This window comes from Lissotriton vulgaris, chromosome 3_1 (genome assembly GCF_964263255.1).
Source record: "Lissotriton vulgaris chromosome 3_1, aLisVul1.2, whole genome shotgun sequence".
Classification (NCBI taxonomy): domain Eukaryota; kingdom Metazoa; phylum Chordata; class Amphibia; order Caudata; family Salamandridae; genus Lissotriton; species Lissotriton vulgaris.
In genome coordinates, this window is record NC_141689.1 from 144,089,200 (window position 1) to 144,106,309 (window position 17,110).

General features: G+C 41.8%; 1 protein-coding gene across 3 annotated transcripts in view; it reads right to left on the bottom strand.

The window, feature by feature from the left end:
* LOC147726109 (uncharacterized) overlaps positions 1-17,110 on the bottom strand; it is a 263,025-nt gene that overhangs the window by 27,334 nt on the left and 218,581 nt on the right. The gene's annotated exons all lie outside the window — the stretch shown is intronic.

The following is a 17,110-nucleotide window of genomic DNA, read 5'->3' on the forward strand; positions in this document are numbered from 1 at the left end:
TATCAAGCCCATTATCGCCATTTTATCTGCAATTTCCTGACGATAAAACAGCGATAATTTTAACTCCGGTCCTTGATAATATGCACCCTTATTGGATCTGTGAAAGTTAAGTCATTTTCAAAAGGTTATAGTTATGCAAATACCATACATGTCCACTGGAATTCGAAATTCATCCTAATTTTCCTGGGTGGTTCATAAAAGCACTAAACTATATCATGTTCAGGAGCCATACAATTATGTATGTTGATCAATAGACTATGCATGCAAATCTGTGAACTATTTATGCAAACCAATCAATTAGTCGTGTCTACCAGTACACCATGAATGATAACCATCATATCAGTGGCGGCCACAACAAACAAAAAGTGGTGGGGTGGGAGGAGGCACGGGAGAACGTAGTGCTGGAGGGGAGGGGGCACAAGATGGGAGGGAGTATTCAGAGTGTCTCCTTGTCCAAGCAGACCCTGGGACTACGTCACAGATTCACTGTGCAATCTTGGTCTGCTCTCATAGTATGAGAGCAGCCCGGGGATCGGCCTGAGAGGGCTGACAAAGACACACAGCTCAGCAGAGGGAGTCTGTGCTGTTTTTCCGGCCAGGCTGTTTAATGCAGCCGGGTTTGCAAACCTAAGTGTGCATATGTGTTTGGCCGGCCTGAGACGTCTGGCCAAACACACATGCCCACTTAGAGAGTGCACATAGCACTCCTCTCTTCTCCCATGACCATAATCCCACCACTCACTACTGCACACTGGTTCAATCAGCAACTGAAAAATAAAACAATGACATATTGTTTCATGTATCAGGTGCAGGCCCTGAGCCAGAGGGGCGATGCTCCTCCACCATCTCAGAGGAGACGCACCTGCATCATATGGTGTTTACAAACCAATAAGTTACAGATTTCATTCAACATTTTGCACAGAGAAAGCAGTAAATTACAAGAGTCTGCCAATAAAGTATACATGTGAAACAGTGCATTAAACATATGCATCAATATTTTACACTTGAAAATAACTATGAATGCATTTGGTAAGTTAACCACTATGATAGGCATGAACCAATATGTGCTGCATATGAGATAACTCCATTTTGGTCTTCTTGGCCCTTAATACATTACTACTTCTGTTGCAAAGTAATTCTGTGCCCTGGGCACCCCCCAACTTTGTGCTGACTGGTACTGGTGGTAACTGATTCTGACTGACCCTGGGCTCTGCCTAACCAGTCCCAGGGTCAGTGCTAGGCTGAAAACGCACCGGGCCGATTCACAGAACTTATCTGAAATAAAATCCTAAACTTAGTACTTTTGGTATTCACAGAAGACATTTAGTAGAAGTAAAGTTAGGACTTCTAACTTTACTACTACTAAATGCCTTCTGTGAATACCAAAAGTAGTAGGTTTAGGATTTTATCTCAGATTAGTTTTGTGAATCGTCCCCTTAGAATACAGTGAAAACACCTACATACACTAGGGTACAAAAAGCGTTGGGGTACCCCTGTGATTGGCAAGAGCTACCCTATAGGGCCCTAGGACATAACAGAGCAGGGGGATTGAAACTACCTATCAATCCCTAGTATATAATAGGGCATGGCAATTAGAGGCCAACAGATCTTTCTGCACTTGCATGTGTGCACTGCTGAAGCCTGAGGTTAGGTTTAAAGAGGCTCTATGCTCCAGGACCGCTTTTAAAAGTAAGTTTTTCCCAAACTCGACTTTTGTGTTTGGGGCGCATAAAACTGGTTAACCTACAATGTTTGGGCATATTAGGTACCCCCAGGGTCTCCCCTAGGTGTTCCAAGAGTGTGTGGGGGGGGGGGGGGTCAGGTATCTATAAGGTGGACCCTTATAAAATGAATTTTATATGCCCTAGATAAAGTGAAATTGCACATTTCACTCCCCACATTATGATAAAGTGCTGCCTAAAATTGACTTTGGGGGTAGGAGCAGAGTGGAGGGAGGATCCGCAATATTTTTACATCTTCAGAACCCCCAAAGTCTCCCCTAGGTGTTCATGGGGTGCGGGTCCTGTAGATATATGCAGAGTACTTATAAAATATGTTTTTATTAGCGCGGGCACATGCCGAGATGGCATAACCATGCGCTTTACAATTTTTTTATTATTATTATTATAAGCACTGGTGCTGGCAAAATGGCCCAAGTCACTATTCCAATTGCAAATCCCATGCAAAAGGTTAACATTGGAAAAGGTTAGTAGCTAATAACTGGAGAAAGAAAAGCCAGAATACTAGGATTAAAGGACTCAGTAGAATGGTAATAATCAATATGGTATTGTTGAATTTATTGTAAAATGTACAGACAAGAATTTATAAAACTAGTTTTGTCTGTAATCCAAAATTCAACCCTGTAATGCTCTGCCCTGATTGATTAGAGATAAGTAGGTGAGCCTGGCTACTTTTAAGAGGTGATAAATGACCCATGGAGTTAGGAAGCCTCTTGGGGGGAGAGGTTGCTGGGCATTGGAAGGCCAGAGTCGTAAACCGAGGGCTTCAAGCGAAGGGGAGGACCCAAGTGTTATTTACAACCTTACCCTGGTCACCTCCAGCCAGATGCTAGGATTGAGGAAGGAATGAGCAGACACAAGGGGGAGAGAGTATGGAGATTAGCCATCCTAGTGGTGTGTTTATCGTGCTCTTTTCTCCCTGTGGAAAATTCTGACATATTGAATTTTGGAAGAATATTGGTTTCTGGGTCAGCATTTTGCAACACTCTGCAGGAAGTGGTCAGACCTTTGGGTGGAGCCCTGTGGCTCATTGGACAGGACTGCACTCTTGCTTGACGCCAGAGAACACTGAATAAGTATCTGAGAGGGGCTGTGCCTCTCAGATCTGCTGCTTGAAACTTAGGAGAATCAGAAGGGTCTGCGCTGAAGAGTTTGATGTGCATTTCCAAATGCCTGAACTCTGAAGATTGCGCCTTTTTGCACCATTTGAAACTTCAGCTCTGTGGATCAAACCTGCTTCAAAAGACTACAAAGTGGACTCCCTGCAAGCTACAGGTTAACATAGCTCACCTGGACCATCACCATAAATAAACCCAGCCCGGAGTACTACCAGTGGATTTTGAAGGGTTTTTTCCAAGTGGATGTTGAGAATTGAGGTCTCACACTTTCAAGGACCCTCTTGGAGATTCCAGAACCTTGGATTGTGTGTTGGATACTTTGGGACCCACAAGAAGAACTTCGGGAAGGAATTTTAACAGGACCCAACCTGCTGGAGGAAGTTGCACAAGACTGGTGAGAGATCCTAAAGAACAATTGCTAAATGTGAATGTGTCCCTGTCACAGGCAACAAAATGACTAAAAAGGGCACTGTTGGTTTAAGTACTAGAAAGGGACTAATCTTTAATTCATATCTCTGGTTCCCTACAGTGTATTTGTTTGATGTTATTTAATAGATATAAATATTTCCTATATTTATAAATTGTTGTTGGATTTTTATTTTGTGTGGTGTAATAATTATTTACGGAATTGGTGTTTGTAAATGCTTTACATACCTGTCTTTGAAGTTAAGCCTGCCTGCTCGCAGCCATGTTACCAAGGGTTGAACATAGGAATACATTTCTGAACCTATTCTGAGCCCTACACTGTGTTAGTGGCCTTATTGCCAGTGGCAGAGATACATTTGCCCCTACCACTTTCCAACAACTTCATATTAATGTTTAATGAAATGAAACAAATATAATAGAAATATAAACAAAATTTAGTGAAAGAATGTGGCTTCCTTCGATATCGCTCCGCCGAACACCTGAAGTTACACTGGTGATATAATTCTTGCTAACATTAATTATTTAGGAGTCAAGCTGCTGCTCTTGTCAGGAGAGCAGCCTTAAAGATGCAAATACTTGTTGTTGTCAGTGTAGTGCTCTCTTAAAGCCACATGTAGCCTTGAAATGCACGTCTCACAGCAGCTACTGGTGGTAACGCTACACTGCACTGGTATGTGCGCTGGTGACCTGATGTGGGAGTCAATAAATAACTTTTGACATCATCTGGATATGCATCTGACTCCATATGTCACACTAACTGTGTTCAAATGTAGGGGCATCTTTATGAGCCCCTTGCGACACTGCAGCGTCACTTTTTCTGCTCTGGCAGGGCAAACCAACAAATCAAGGATATGGCCTCATAGATATGCAGTTAGGCAAGGCAATGCACATCGCTGTGCTACCTTACACTGCGCTAGGGAGGCCAGGGAGGTTATTGCAGTGGGTGTTTCCACCCATGGATTTTGATGCTTCGCCTGATTTACAAGACCATGTAAACCTGGGGATGCGCTAAAACCTTACACCACCTGACTAGACATAAAAAGGAGAAATAACTTTATTTCTCCTCGCTTATCATTCTTTCAATATGTGCTACATTTTGCAGCACACACAGAAAGAGGAACAAACCTCAATGGATTGTTTTTGTGCAGGAAGGCGCCCCTTCCTTCACTTAATCAATCCTGCCAACAACACAGACACCCTTGCACCATAGTGTAAGGCTGCCTATATTGGCGTTAGGTTGCCAAAACTGTGCCAGCGCAGATGGAAAGGACACGAATGCACCTTATTGTATCAATATGGTGCATTCCTGACCTTTCACTTTGACGTAGGGCAGCACAGCAAGGTAACTTGCTGGGGGCCCTACGCCAAATCCCCATAAATTTTCTCTGTAGTGTTTTATGTTTTGTTTAAATCACAAATTATGCAGATCATGATCCCAATAGATTTTAAAGCAGCTTCAGTGGCAGAATTATGAGCTATGTAGATATGTTTAGCTATTACCAGTACCAGTAAATTTGTAAAGTAAAATAAACTGCTAGAAAAAAGTTACATTCTACCATTGGGCACAGACTATGCAGATATTCTGGTTTACTAACCTCAGGATTCAAAACATAAAATACTACCTTTTTTGATGCTTTTTGCAGAAGAAACGCATGTTTTTGTATGTTTTATACATGTGAATTTTAAAACGATATTTATGAAATGTATACTGATTACCTTATGGTAAAAATCCAAAAGGTCTTAAAAGTTTGAATACAAAAGAGATTCTACAACAAAAGGGTTCAGTTTGGGGGTGAGAGCCATATGTGTTTGTTGAATTAAATTACAAACTCCCTGGGTTATACTGATTTGTATTCTGGTTTAAACATATGCCCTTGCCGACGATTACATCATTAAATTGCACATCGTGTAATTCTTATTACTCATTAGTGGTCCATCACTCCTTACCAGTGCTAGATGAGAGTGCATGTGTGTCCTTGCTCCCTCCTCTGCTTATTCCTGTGCCCTGCTCTCTTTTTACTCTCCTAATCCCCTGTTTCCCTGGGCTCTCCGTCCATCTGTCCAGTCTATATATAATATAATTACAAGTCTCAGAGGCATGATTTCTACCAGGATGTCCTGGAACTTACTTTCTAACACTATAGGATCTGACGCATTTAAAAAAAAAAAAATCTTAAAACCTGTCTATTTCAGGCTCCCGACTCCTTTTGTATTTCATTAATCTAAACGTCAATGTTACTTCAGGGAAAACACAGGGGCATATTACCAAGGGCATTATCGCCGCATTAGCGGGACTTTTTCCCGCTAATGCGGCGATAATTTTATCGCCCTATTACCAAGCTGTCGCTAACACCAGTTAGCGACAGCTTGTAGGCGATAGCGGACATTTAGGGGCCCACTTTGCATTTCAGCGATAATTATCGCTAATGACATGCAAAGTGGGCGTGCAAAGATGTTAGCGACTGAAAACAGTCGCTAACATCTCTAACTCCTATTAACAACTTTTGGAAATATTCGCGGTAAGCGCGAATATCTCCAAAAGCTAACGCCTGCTAAAAGCAGTTCTTAGCCATGTTATCCAATGGAAGGTGGATAACATGGCTAAGAGCATTGTCACGATAATGCATGAATATTGCAGATTTTTCAGCGATATTCATGCATTTCGCAGGATTTTTACCGCTTTTGAGATAAACCTTGATAATATCAAGGTATCTCAGCAGTAAAAATCCTCGGTGCTCGGCGATATTTTTTTCCCGCTAACCAAGCAATAGCGATAATTATCGCTATTGCTTGGTAATATGCCCCACAGTTCTCTAAGCATAGGGCCAGGATGCTCTCTTCTGACCCATAGTCTGTTTTCCACAAATACCCCATTGATTGATTGATTCATTCGTTCATTCATGCATATCCGCTTCTTTTTTTTCTTCACTTGAGCGTGTTTTTCTCATTTTAAATGTACTATTCTAATATGGTCATCCCCATGTTACAATGGCAAATTAACAAGTTGAAGTTAAAAGTTGAAGTTAAAAGTTCTTAATAGAGCGCACTGTGACCAAGCGGCTTCCTGGCGCTAGAGTTAAAACTGAGAAGCACAGAAATCTGCTGAGATGGAAATCAGCCGGAGTATGCTTTGGATAACAGGAAAGTCTTGAGGGCCTTGCGGAATTGTGAGTAAACTGGAGTAGATCTAATGGACAGCAGAAGGCTGTTCCAGAAGTGAGGGGCTAGTACAGAAAATCTGGTACCTCCAGTTTTAGACAGCATTGCCTAAGCCAATATGCCCTGCATCAGGGATCTATTATAATAATAATAGTAACCCGGTATTTGTAAAGCGCAAAATAATCACCCCTAAGGGTCTCATGGCACTGGGGGCTGTCGGGAATATTAAGCAAGCTATTGCCCAGAGTCACATGGTGCTGGTCTGAGCTGCCCCTGGAACCAGGGATCGAACCACGAGCACTGTGCTCTGGAGTCAGCTGCCCTGGCCGCTGCGCCACTCCTCTCCCCTATATTGACTTTTCCAATGCCTTTTGTCAAAGTTGTACAACATCGGCAAAAACACATTTCTTTCCAATGCGGTGCAACAAGGTTAAAAGTTAAATAAAAAGCAAATCAAAAGGTGCCAACAGTGACTGCTTCATTTTGTAGTTGTGGGATGGGCACAGGTGATGACCAAATGAAGAAATGATGTGCAATTCATTTATATTGTTTACTGATGCAGCATGAACCAGTAAATAACAAAAATTAAAAATCAAGAGCACAAAAGTGCATCTTTTAGTGGAGGGGGCAACAGCAATTTTCTGGCACTTCAAATAAAAGAAAAATAAGCATTGGCATAACAAATAGGTGTAGCCTTTGGGACCTTATAAGTGATTAGCCATGCAGCACATTATCCTGGGTGCTACCAGGGATTAAATAGGTATACGATTATTACATACTAGGCCATAGAGTGTGACTCATGAATGCATGCCTGCATCAGGAAACATTTATTGACACATTCCAAGGTTTTTTTAATTGCAGAGACAGAGAGACAAGTGCCTCATTGCAAGTCAACAGCACTATCACATTCTGTGTATTACTGCATCACTTGAGTATTGAACAGCCTACGAAAAAAAGCAGTGAAGTATTTTCCGATGATGGAGATGTCACCCAGGATTCTGATTGTTGTATAGCGTTTTAGGACCCTAGTGTAATTTTCCCAAATCATGCCCTTATATAGGTATAAAGTACCGTATCCTTATACAGGCATAGAAATCCTAACCATATTAAGACATAGCTCAAGTAGTCCTAATACGGCTTGGCTACTTCTGAAAATCTTCAACGATTTCTTGGAAAAAAACACCTTCAGCAGTCAGGGACTTCCCCCTGCATGAATATTAATTTATCCAAGAACTCATAGAGTTTTCAGAGAATTAAGTCTCTAATGACGTTATTATGTCCAATCTTACTTCAAACTCAGCACCTTCAAGGTATAAATATGCCCAAACTTGTCCAAACAAACACACAGTGGTTTGGAGCAGTCGACTATCTACTTGCCCAACGCGCCCTGCTGCAGCAAGTGCCGAAGGAAGCCGATCCTCCAGCTGACGCACTGAGAGACGCTGTACTTTCTCCGGCTGAGAAATCCAGCTCCAGGCTACCCTTGCGGGTTGCTGGGAAATCACGTCCTGAGAGAGAGATACCAGACCTCCTACATTTTAAAACCAAGGTACGGAGCTGATTAGACCCTTAGAGATTCTTGGCAAAGAATACTGAAACTAAGCTACACCTCACTTACTTCTTCCCTTGTACTAGACCTAGGTTAGGTACACGTGGGTAGGCGTATTTTAGAAACACCAGGTGAGTACTTTAGTCATTATTTATCAATGTATGTATTTTATATATTATATTGCTTAGAAACCATATCATGCTTTTACAGTATTATTTTATAATACTCTTCGTACTGTTCGCTTTGTACTTTACCATAAGTATTACGATTGCAGCAGTTCATTTCTTATGCTTGAGAAAGACGACTGTTCAATAAATATATTTTATTGAAAACGCCTGTCTCTCTATTTTCTCTGCACCTCTGGTGAAACGAAGCATGCACGATTGACTGAGTGAAATAACTATCTATTGTTACCGCGACTCTAGAGATACATTTCTTATTCTTGGGAAACAAAGTTGTCATGTTTTATGCGGTTGTCAGAAACTAATCTCTTCTTGTTCATTCAAGAACGTTTCTAGTGACCTCTGAGCTAGCTGGCACAGACACAAGTAAGTCTAGTATATTCGGTAGAGACCTAGTCGACTTCAGTCCTACGTCTAAACTACAGGATATACTATTCCAATGCGCAGAGTCTATTGGGAATATAGGACTACACTACATGGTGCCCAACGTTTGGTAAGGCGATAATTTAACGCTAGATACTAGAGTAACTCAGTCGTGCTTTTCACACAGACCCCTTTTTCCCATAAAAAAACTCCAATAGACGTCTGGAGTGGGTTAAAGGATATAATATCCACCTTAAACTAAATAGGACAAAAATTCTATGTATTAGTTTTCGGTTTGTTCAACGTTGAAGGATACAGTGTTCCAAAAATATTGTGCACCTAATCTTTGTTTCCCTGAAACTTGTTCTGGAAACGTTTGGTCAACAAAATGACAGATAGTGAAAACGAAAGGGATAGAGCTGCAGTAGCAGCTCAGACAGTTTTGGACGACACAAATCTCCAACAAAATGACCCGGATGTTACTATGTTATGTTATGTTACTATAGTTTTGTATAGTGCAAATCACCACTGGTCTCTAAGCGCTTTTAAAGAAAAAGAAACACAACAAACAGCCACCGGCAGACCCCCCGCAACCAGACTGACGATTTTAAAGTAGAGATGTTATCTTTTTGAACAGGTGGGTCTTTAACGCCTTTCTAAAGAGCAAAAGCACTGATTCCCCTTGTAAGGTTGCAGGTAACTCGTTCCAGATTTGAGGAAGGAGGACCAACAGAGCTCTAACACCCTTTGATTTAAGATTAAATCTCAGTGGGGTTAGTTTACAGGCTTTGAAGGAGCGCAAGGCTCTTCCCGGGATGTATTTACTCAGACGGTCTTTAATATATTTGGGGGCCTCTCCATAGATCGCTTTATGGGCTATACAGAGGCACTTGAATTGCACTCGATGTTCGATAGGCAGCCAGTGCAATTTCTGTAGAAGGGGCATCGCTCGTGTTCTCCTCGGCAGGGAGAAAATCAGCCTGGCCACATCATTCTGAACCACCTGTAATTTCCTAAGCAGCTTCCGAGGGAGGCCCAAATAAAGAGCATTTCCATAGTCCAGCCGCGAGATAACTGTGGCGGACACAATGGATTGCAGTGTCGGAACAGAGAGAATAGGAGCAAGTTTCCAAATCTGCCTGAGTACCCTATATAGGAGCCCACCTCCGCGGAGACTTGGGGGGCCATAGACAAATCTGCATCGATTTTTAGTACTAAACTTTTTACTACTTTCCCTGGAGTAGGTACCTCCCCTAATTCAGGGGGCCAGAAAAGCTCACACCAGGGGCTGTCTTGTGATGTGATGATGAGCACCTCAGTTTTGTCCGGATTAACTTTCAGGAGATTATTTGCCACCCAGTTAACTAAAAATCTAAGAAGATTCTTTACCGAGTCTTGCGCCTGACTGGTGTTATCAAGTTGGACCAGCAATTGAGTATCATCCGCATAGTTAAAGACTTGACAGTTTCTATGCGTTATATTTTCCACCAAACGTTGCAGGTAACTATTAAATAGGAGAGGGGACAGTGCTGATCCCTGGGGTACGCCGCAGGTCACAGAGCTGGCGACGGAAAGATGATCTCCCATTTGCACTCTCTGAGTCCGGCCAGTTAAAAAGGATTGAAGCCAGTTAAATGCTTGCCCCATTATTCCTAGTTTCGATACCCTGTTCAGCAAGATGACATGGCTGACCGTGTCGAATGCTGCTGACAGATCTAAGAGAATCAGGGCGCAAGGCTGTTTATTGGCGGCCCTGATTCTCAGATCGTCAACAACAGAGGCCATCACCGGTTCAGTGCTGTGCTGTGATCTAAAACCTGCCTGTCTGGGATGGAGAAGTCCCTGTTCCTCCAAATAGCCGGCCAGAGTGTTCAGAACCTGCTTTTCCAGGATCTTTGCCAGGAAAGGGAGTTGGGAGATAGGCCTGTAGTTTTTTAAGGCTTTTGTATCCGCCTCTACTTTTTTCAGGAGGGGGATAACCCTAGCTTCCTTCAGATTCACTGGCAGGTACCCTGAATCTAATGACTCATTTAGTAGATCCAGCAGCTGCTTTTCCAAGCCTGGCAAGGCCATTTGAAATATTCTTAGGGGGACAAGGGTCCATTCTGGAACCTGATTTGATCTGGTGACCTATTGCTGCAATACTGATTCCGGTAAATATAAGGAAAATAATTAATATAACACTTATAGAAAATGGAGTATCACCAAGAGGTGGTAAAGTAATATTTATTATAGAGGCACATGAATATCGGCAGACAGAGGTATTCTATTTAAGGATAGTGTTTCCTGCAGCAAATGCAGTAGCACACAAGTTCCACTTCTATAAATTAGAGGAACCACTAGCGGAATACTTTCCTTTCAAGGATGTTGAAATTCCACTAAGTTACAAAGAGCATCAGCTCTGGTATAAAGGCGCCCTACAACATCAAAATCAAATTACCAGGCTCGGTCCACTAGGTAGACCAGGAGCCACAAGGCCAGTACTAGCCAGCTATACACCACATCCTGACATTGAGAGAATGACAGCTCCAGAACTGTTAGCTCAGCTAAAACAGCTGATTAAGATACACAGACAGTTGGTTCAATATGTCATGAGGACTCTAATAGTCCAACCAGCTGTAGGAATTCCACAGCACATCCCTCATCAGGGGAACACAAACAAAATTACACCACAGACTATACAGTCAGTCATTGGTAAATTGCCCGCAAAACAGAAACAAATTCCATTCTGGTTAGCTCAAAAAATTACTCATATAGAGAAAGTATTCCCTGATAGTACACCTCATGAGAAAAACAGGATTCTAACAATCTGTTTACCAATGGGGATTGCACAACACATAGAGGACTGTGACTCATGGGGTACAGTCTTTGCTTCAATATACACAGAAACACATGGTGTCCCGTCTATGACGGTAATACCAGACGTTCTGAGACAGATTCAAAATGAATACGGTCCAGAACCGGCCATAAATCTGGGTATGAAATTACTGAAAGATTTAGAACAGGTCTCAGGTATACTATTAGCCAACATTAAAGGTGAAGCAGCATCTGTGGCAAACCCCTCAAAAACTAAAAGAAACAGATATAACAGAGCAACCATTTGAACTTGCCAGAATTATTGGAAAATCATATGGAGAACTAGGTAGAGATAGTTTGGGTGGGAAACCAGTAAAACCCCAACTAACTGAAAATCCTGAAAGAGTTTTTATTAAAAATAATCTCACTACTACTAAAAAAGAAGTGGGAAAACAGCAAACAGACACTTCCTAGAGAGAAGCGTTAGCAATCCAGAGGATGGTCTCCTCAACAGGAACCCTCTGAAAAGAGGTACAACCTCAGAAATAGGGATAATATGAGAAAACCTGATAGATATCACGATAATGATACACGTTCCTCTCGTACCTTTTAGAGTTCCTCGCAGAAATCCGAAAGAAAAGTCAATTCACCAAAAAGAAGGTAGCAAGTCTAAAGATCAGACATGCCGAGGATCTTGAGGACACAACTCAAGAACGAGGAGTTGGCCGAAACAACGCTAGACAGCGCAGCAGAGGTAACGATAGCTCGCAAGATCCTGAAGGATCATCTGGAGACAGTACTTGAATGAATGCATCCAAGTTGAAACTGCAGATACAAGGGTTAGTGTGCCACATAAGTTATATGAAGTAACACTCCAGATGGAGGGGGACATAACTAGAAAAATTAAAGCACTCTTTTGGGAGAAGCTATGTAAGGGTTGTGACATTCTTCTAGCTGATGAAGACAGGCCACTTGAACTTGCCCACATGGCAAAGATATAATTATGCCAGCCTTCTCAAATCACATTCCAATTCATAAAAATACATCTATTCCAGGAAATGGGCTGTAGCCCAGGCCCCAGCATTATACAAAAATCATGTGGGATGGGATGAGGATTCTCCTCACCATAAAATCCAGTTGAAAACACAACCAACAATGCAAAGGCAATATCCTGTAAAACAGGAAACTAAAAAACAGGCCAGTGAGATTTTAAATCAACTTGAATACCAAGGGGTGATTGAAACACGCACCTCATCAATTAACAATCCTTTGTTTCCTGTCTCCAAACCAGACAATTCATATAGTCTAGTTTTGGACTACAGACTTCTAATCTCTTGTTGCAAAACTTTTGCAGTATAAAATGCACATAGTGCAGCACTGATGAATAACATTGTTCGCAAAAAATATAAAACTAAAATTAGATATTTCAAATGGTTTCTTTTGTCAAAACATTGCACCTGAAAGCAGGTATTTGACCGCTTTCTCAATAATGGGGACACAGCGACAATTTTGCCGTCTCCCCCAGGGATTCAAGAATAGTCCAGGGTTATTTTCAGCCAGAGAAACAGAGTTACTACAAACGTACGATGATGAAGCATTATCGTATGTCTATGACATCTATCTTACAGACGATGATTTGGACGTGCACTTACAAAGAGTGAACACCATAGTACTTGGGTTTGCGTCTGAAGGGTATAAATTCAATTTTAAGAAATCACAAATTGCCCAACTCAATGTCCTATTCTTGGGATATGAGTTATCAAGTGAAGTCAAAAGCCTGGCAGCAAACTTTTTAGAAAAATGCGCGCTGCTACTACCTCCAAAAGTGCTGAAAAACTTACAGTCGATTCTAGGTTTCCTGAATGTTGGAAGAAATTATGTTCTAAATTATGCAGAAAGGGTTAAACCTCTCTACAAACTAATCAAACCTGATTTCAAACCTACTAATTGGACACAAAAACACAGAGAAATTTTGCGTTCAGTACAAACAGACATGTTAGCAAAAACACAGTTACAAACACGCGACAACGTGCGTAACCTAGTGATCCGAATCATCCCAGGGAGATGCGGATTCACATACCTAACCTTTAACGAAGGTGAGACGGTACCAATAGCATACAAGTCACACTTGTATACACAAGCTGAAATGAAGTTCACTTCAACAGAAAAGATTCTGACAGCGGTTCAGACTGCTGTAGCAAAGGAGAGAGCTCTCGCACAGGGTAAACGCATTAAAATTGTTACACCAGTACCTGTCTTAGAGGCAGTAACAAAGGTGAGCATTCCAAATGCTAAAGCATTACTTCCAAGATGGATACAATGTGTTCATTCTCTTGCTGCAACAGATGTTGAATACGTTTTTGACTCATACTTAAAAATACAAGACTTCCTACAACATGAATTAGAATGTCCTCTGCCGACTGAAATTCTGCCACTTGAACATTACGGCTGTATAATATATGCAGACAGCTCAGCACAGCCCGCAATTGGGGGTAAACAAGCATATAGTGCTGCGTGCGCGATTGTTAAAGGTCGCTGGCACGAAGGTAAATTCAGACCAATGGTAACCAAAACTCAATCACTCGGGGACTGTACAGCTCAGCAAGCTGAACTATAGGCTTTCAAGATGGCACTTGAAAATACTGATCGCGAATTCCCCACACTCATAGTGTGTGATTCGTATTACTGCATTCAATCTTACAACGAATATTTGCAGAACTTGGTTCAAAATGGTTTCAAAGGCACAATTAAGCATAAATTGCTTTGGGAACAAGTAGTTCTTTTGCAAAAAGAACTACAAAAGACTCACATGATTCATGCACTGAGTCATCAGCGTGATGGCCTTCACGTTGAAGGGAATTCATTGGCTGATGAGGCCACGAAGGCAGTTGTGCAAACGGCTTCTGTAGCTGCAATCACTTGTTCAAAAACAAAACTAGACGGTGAAACAATGCTAGCAGTCAAGTCCTCAATCAAAGGAAACTATGCAGCATCACCTCTAAATTATCCACTCAGTAATACATACATAATTGATGCAAACTCAGTTCCATTTGCTCGAATCCCTGGAGTGGGGGATAGAGTAATTCCAAACAAGAGCGAGAGAAGTGCTTTGGTTCATGAAGCAAATACGGGAGAGGGTCTGATACATCAAGGGATCTTAATATCTCTAATAGAGTTAGAGAAAAGGTACTAGTGGCCAGGAATGAGCGTCCAGGTTTACAAATTTGAAATTAATTGGGATGCCTCTCAGGACCATAGCTCTCGAGCTTACAACGAGGCCATGGCCATCTTGAGCGTTGCATTGCGGTTTTCGAGTCCATTCCATCCTGAGGGAAATGCGGTAGTGGAAAGAAAAAACTGTGACATAAAGCGATCTATAACAGCAAGGGTATTAGGTTCGGGTGACGGGTGGGTCAAACATCTAAATAGTGTCCAACGTAGTCTTAACAATCTGCCAAGAAATTCTCTGGGGGGAATCACTCCTTATGAATTACTATTTGGTACTAGAATGCTCTTCCAGGATATTGATTGTCAAACTTCAGTGGTGAAACAGAAACCCTATGATATCAAAGACTGTTTGGTGGTTTTACAGGACTTAAATGAAACAAGAAGAAGTCTGAATAACAAAACACAAAACCCTACGACCACTGAAGAAAAATCACCTGTCCCAGCAAGACCTGTCTGGATTCCAAAGATTGGGGATCTAGTCAGGAAAAAGATCACAGTGAAGAAGGAATTTGGGCCTTCTTATAGGAAAGCAGTACCTTTCTTAGCAATCCCCTGAACAAGATCAGTGTTACTACCGCGGCTTGCTGGAAAAAGGGAAAACAGAACAGAATCAATTGACCTGGTAAAACCACAATCATGTGGCCGATTATAAGTAGTAAGCCCAGTGGACTCCCAAGAAGTAGCAGACGACCAAATCTGGCTACTATCAAAGAGGTTCAAACTGAAAGACTTATCACCTTTGATAAACCTCAAGTGAGAAACAGCAAAGCCATGGAACCGTCCCTCTTGATACAAAAATATCAGTTCGTCAAGAAACTCCTGTCTACAATGATGTAGCATCTGACTATACAAACATGTCAAAGGAGGAAGCAACTCCAGTGATTTCAAAAAATCTGGATGCGATACCAACTATTGACAGAACTGCTGGTGGCTATTTCATCAACTTCGATAACTTTTCTGAGGATCCCAGTTAACCAGAAACAACGCCAGCAAAACATTTTTAAAGAAAAAATAACAGAACTCTTTCATCAACTTGAGAAAATATATCTGGTTTCACCATGGGTTGAATTTTTGATTAGGTTAGGTGTACTGTTTCTCCGGTTATGGCTCATTCTTGCTTTTAAGTTTGGGACAAATGAGAGATGGAAAATACAGTACAAAGGACACAGCAAGTAAGAACATCAACTTGCTCCTGCAAGCTTACAAATCATTTCATCATGAGCGAAGAGACCTGTCATCAGTGAACATCACAGTCGTTCCTATACCTGGTGGAATAGCATGGGACACAACTGATTATGACATTGATGGCCCGGTAGAATTGTTGAAAGTTTCACACCAGTTTAAGGTTTCCTTACGTGATTTTGTCTCACCAAGCACTTTTTCTGATGATTAGGACTTTGAAACAGTTAATAATATTCTGTCAGACTTAGAAATGTCAGCACAATTTCAAAAACATGAACACTTAGGGTTAATCAAGTTATGAAGATGTGGGTCCCTTGCTTACTTTGCCACTGGATTCAAGCTAGCCTGGCTGATGACAGCTGATTAGTGAGAAACTGGTCCCAGGTGGCTTGTTTCCGGTCCAGGGAAGACATGGCTTGGCTGGACTGTTCCCACGAGGCATAGGGTCAGACTGATTTGCATATGGCCATGTCTGAAATGGGGTGCCAGAGTGAGCTAAAGAATGATGATGGATTAAACCCAGATCAGTTGACTGGGGTTGAGTGCTTGCAATGTTCAACACTCCGTCCAGTATCCTCTTTGGTTTTGCTTTGTTCGCCCTAAGTTGGCAGGGAATGCCCAGACATGCGTCCCTTGCTCACTTTGCCACTGGATTCAAGCAAGCCTGGCTGATGATGACTGATTAGTCAGAAACCGGTCATAGGTTGCTTGTTTCCAGTCCAGGGAAGACATGGCTTGGCAGTTCAGGGGGACTGTTCCCATGAGGCACAGGGTCAGACTGATTTGCATATGGCCATGTCTGAACTGAGGTGGCGGAGTGAGCTAAAGAATGATGATGGATTAAACCCAGATCAGTTGACTGGGAGTGAGTGCTTGCAATGTTCATCACTACGTCCATCATCCCCTTTGGTTTTGCTATGTTTTAAGGAGAGAGCATAAGCACTTTAGCACTGGTTAGCAGTGGTAGAGCGCACAAAGTCCTAGGGCAAACAAAACTGAGATCAGCAAAAATGGAGAATGAAGGCAAAATGTATGGAGGAAGATTCCCCCTAAGGCTGACATGTCTAACATGTCCAATAGTAATGATGACAATTCTTGAACTGGTGTTGACTAAGACTTCAACTTCATCTCTATTCACATATTCACATGTACATAACAGTGTGGTTGATCCTGACCTTCTTCCTTGTAGATGATGACTAATAGTAACACTAAGTTTTCTAGCAACTCATTTTCATAGTAGTCTTCTTTTCTACCATGTTCCTTCAAAGCGTATACTCTTATGCCATGCAATGCACTACATACTTATTAAAAATTCATTTTTTCTACAACCCTTGCACAATGTTCCTAGTGCTTTGCAATATTCACTAG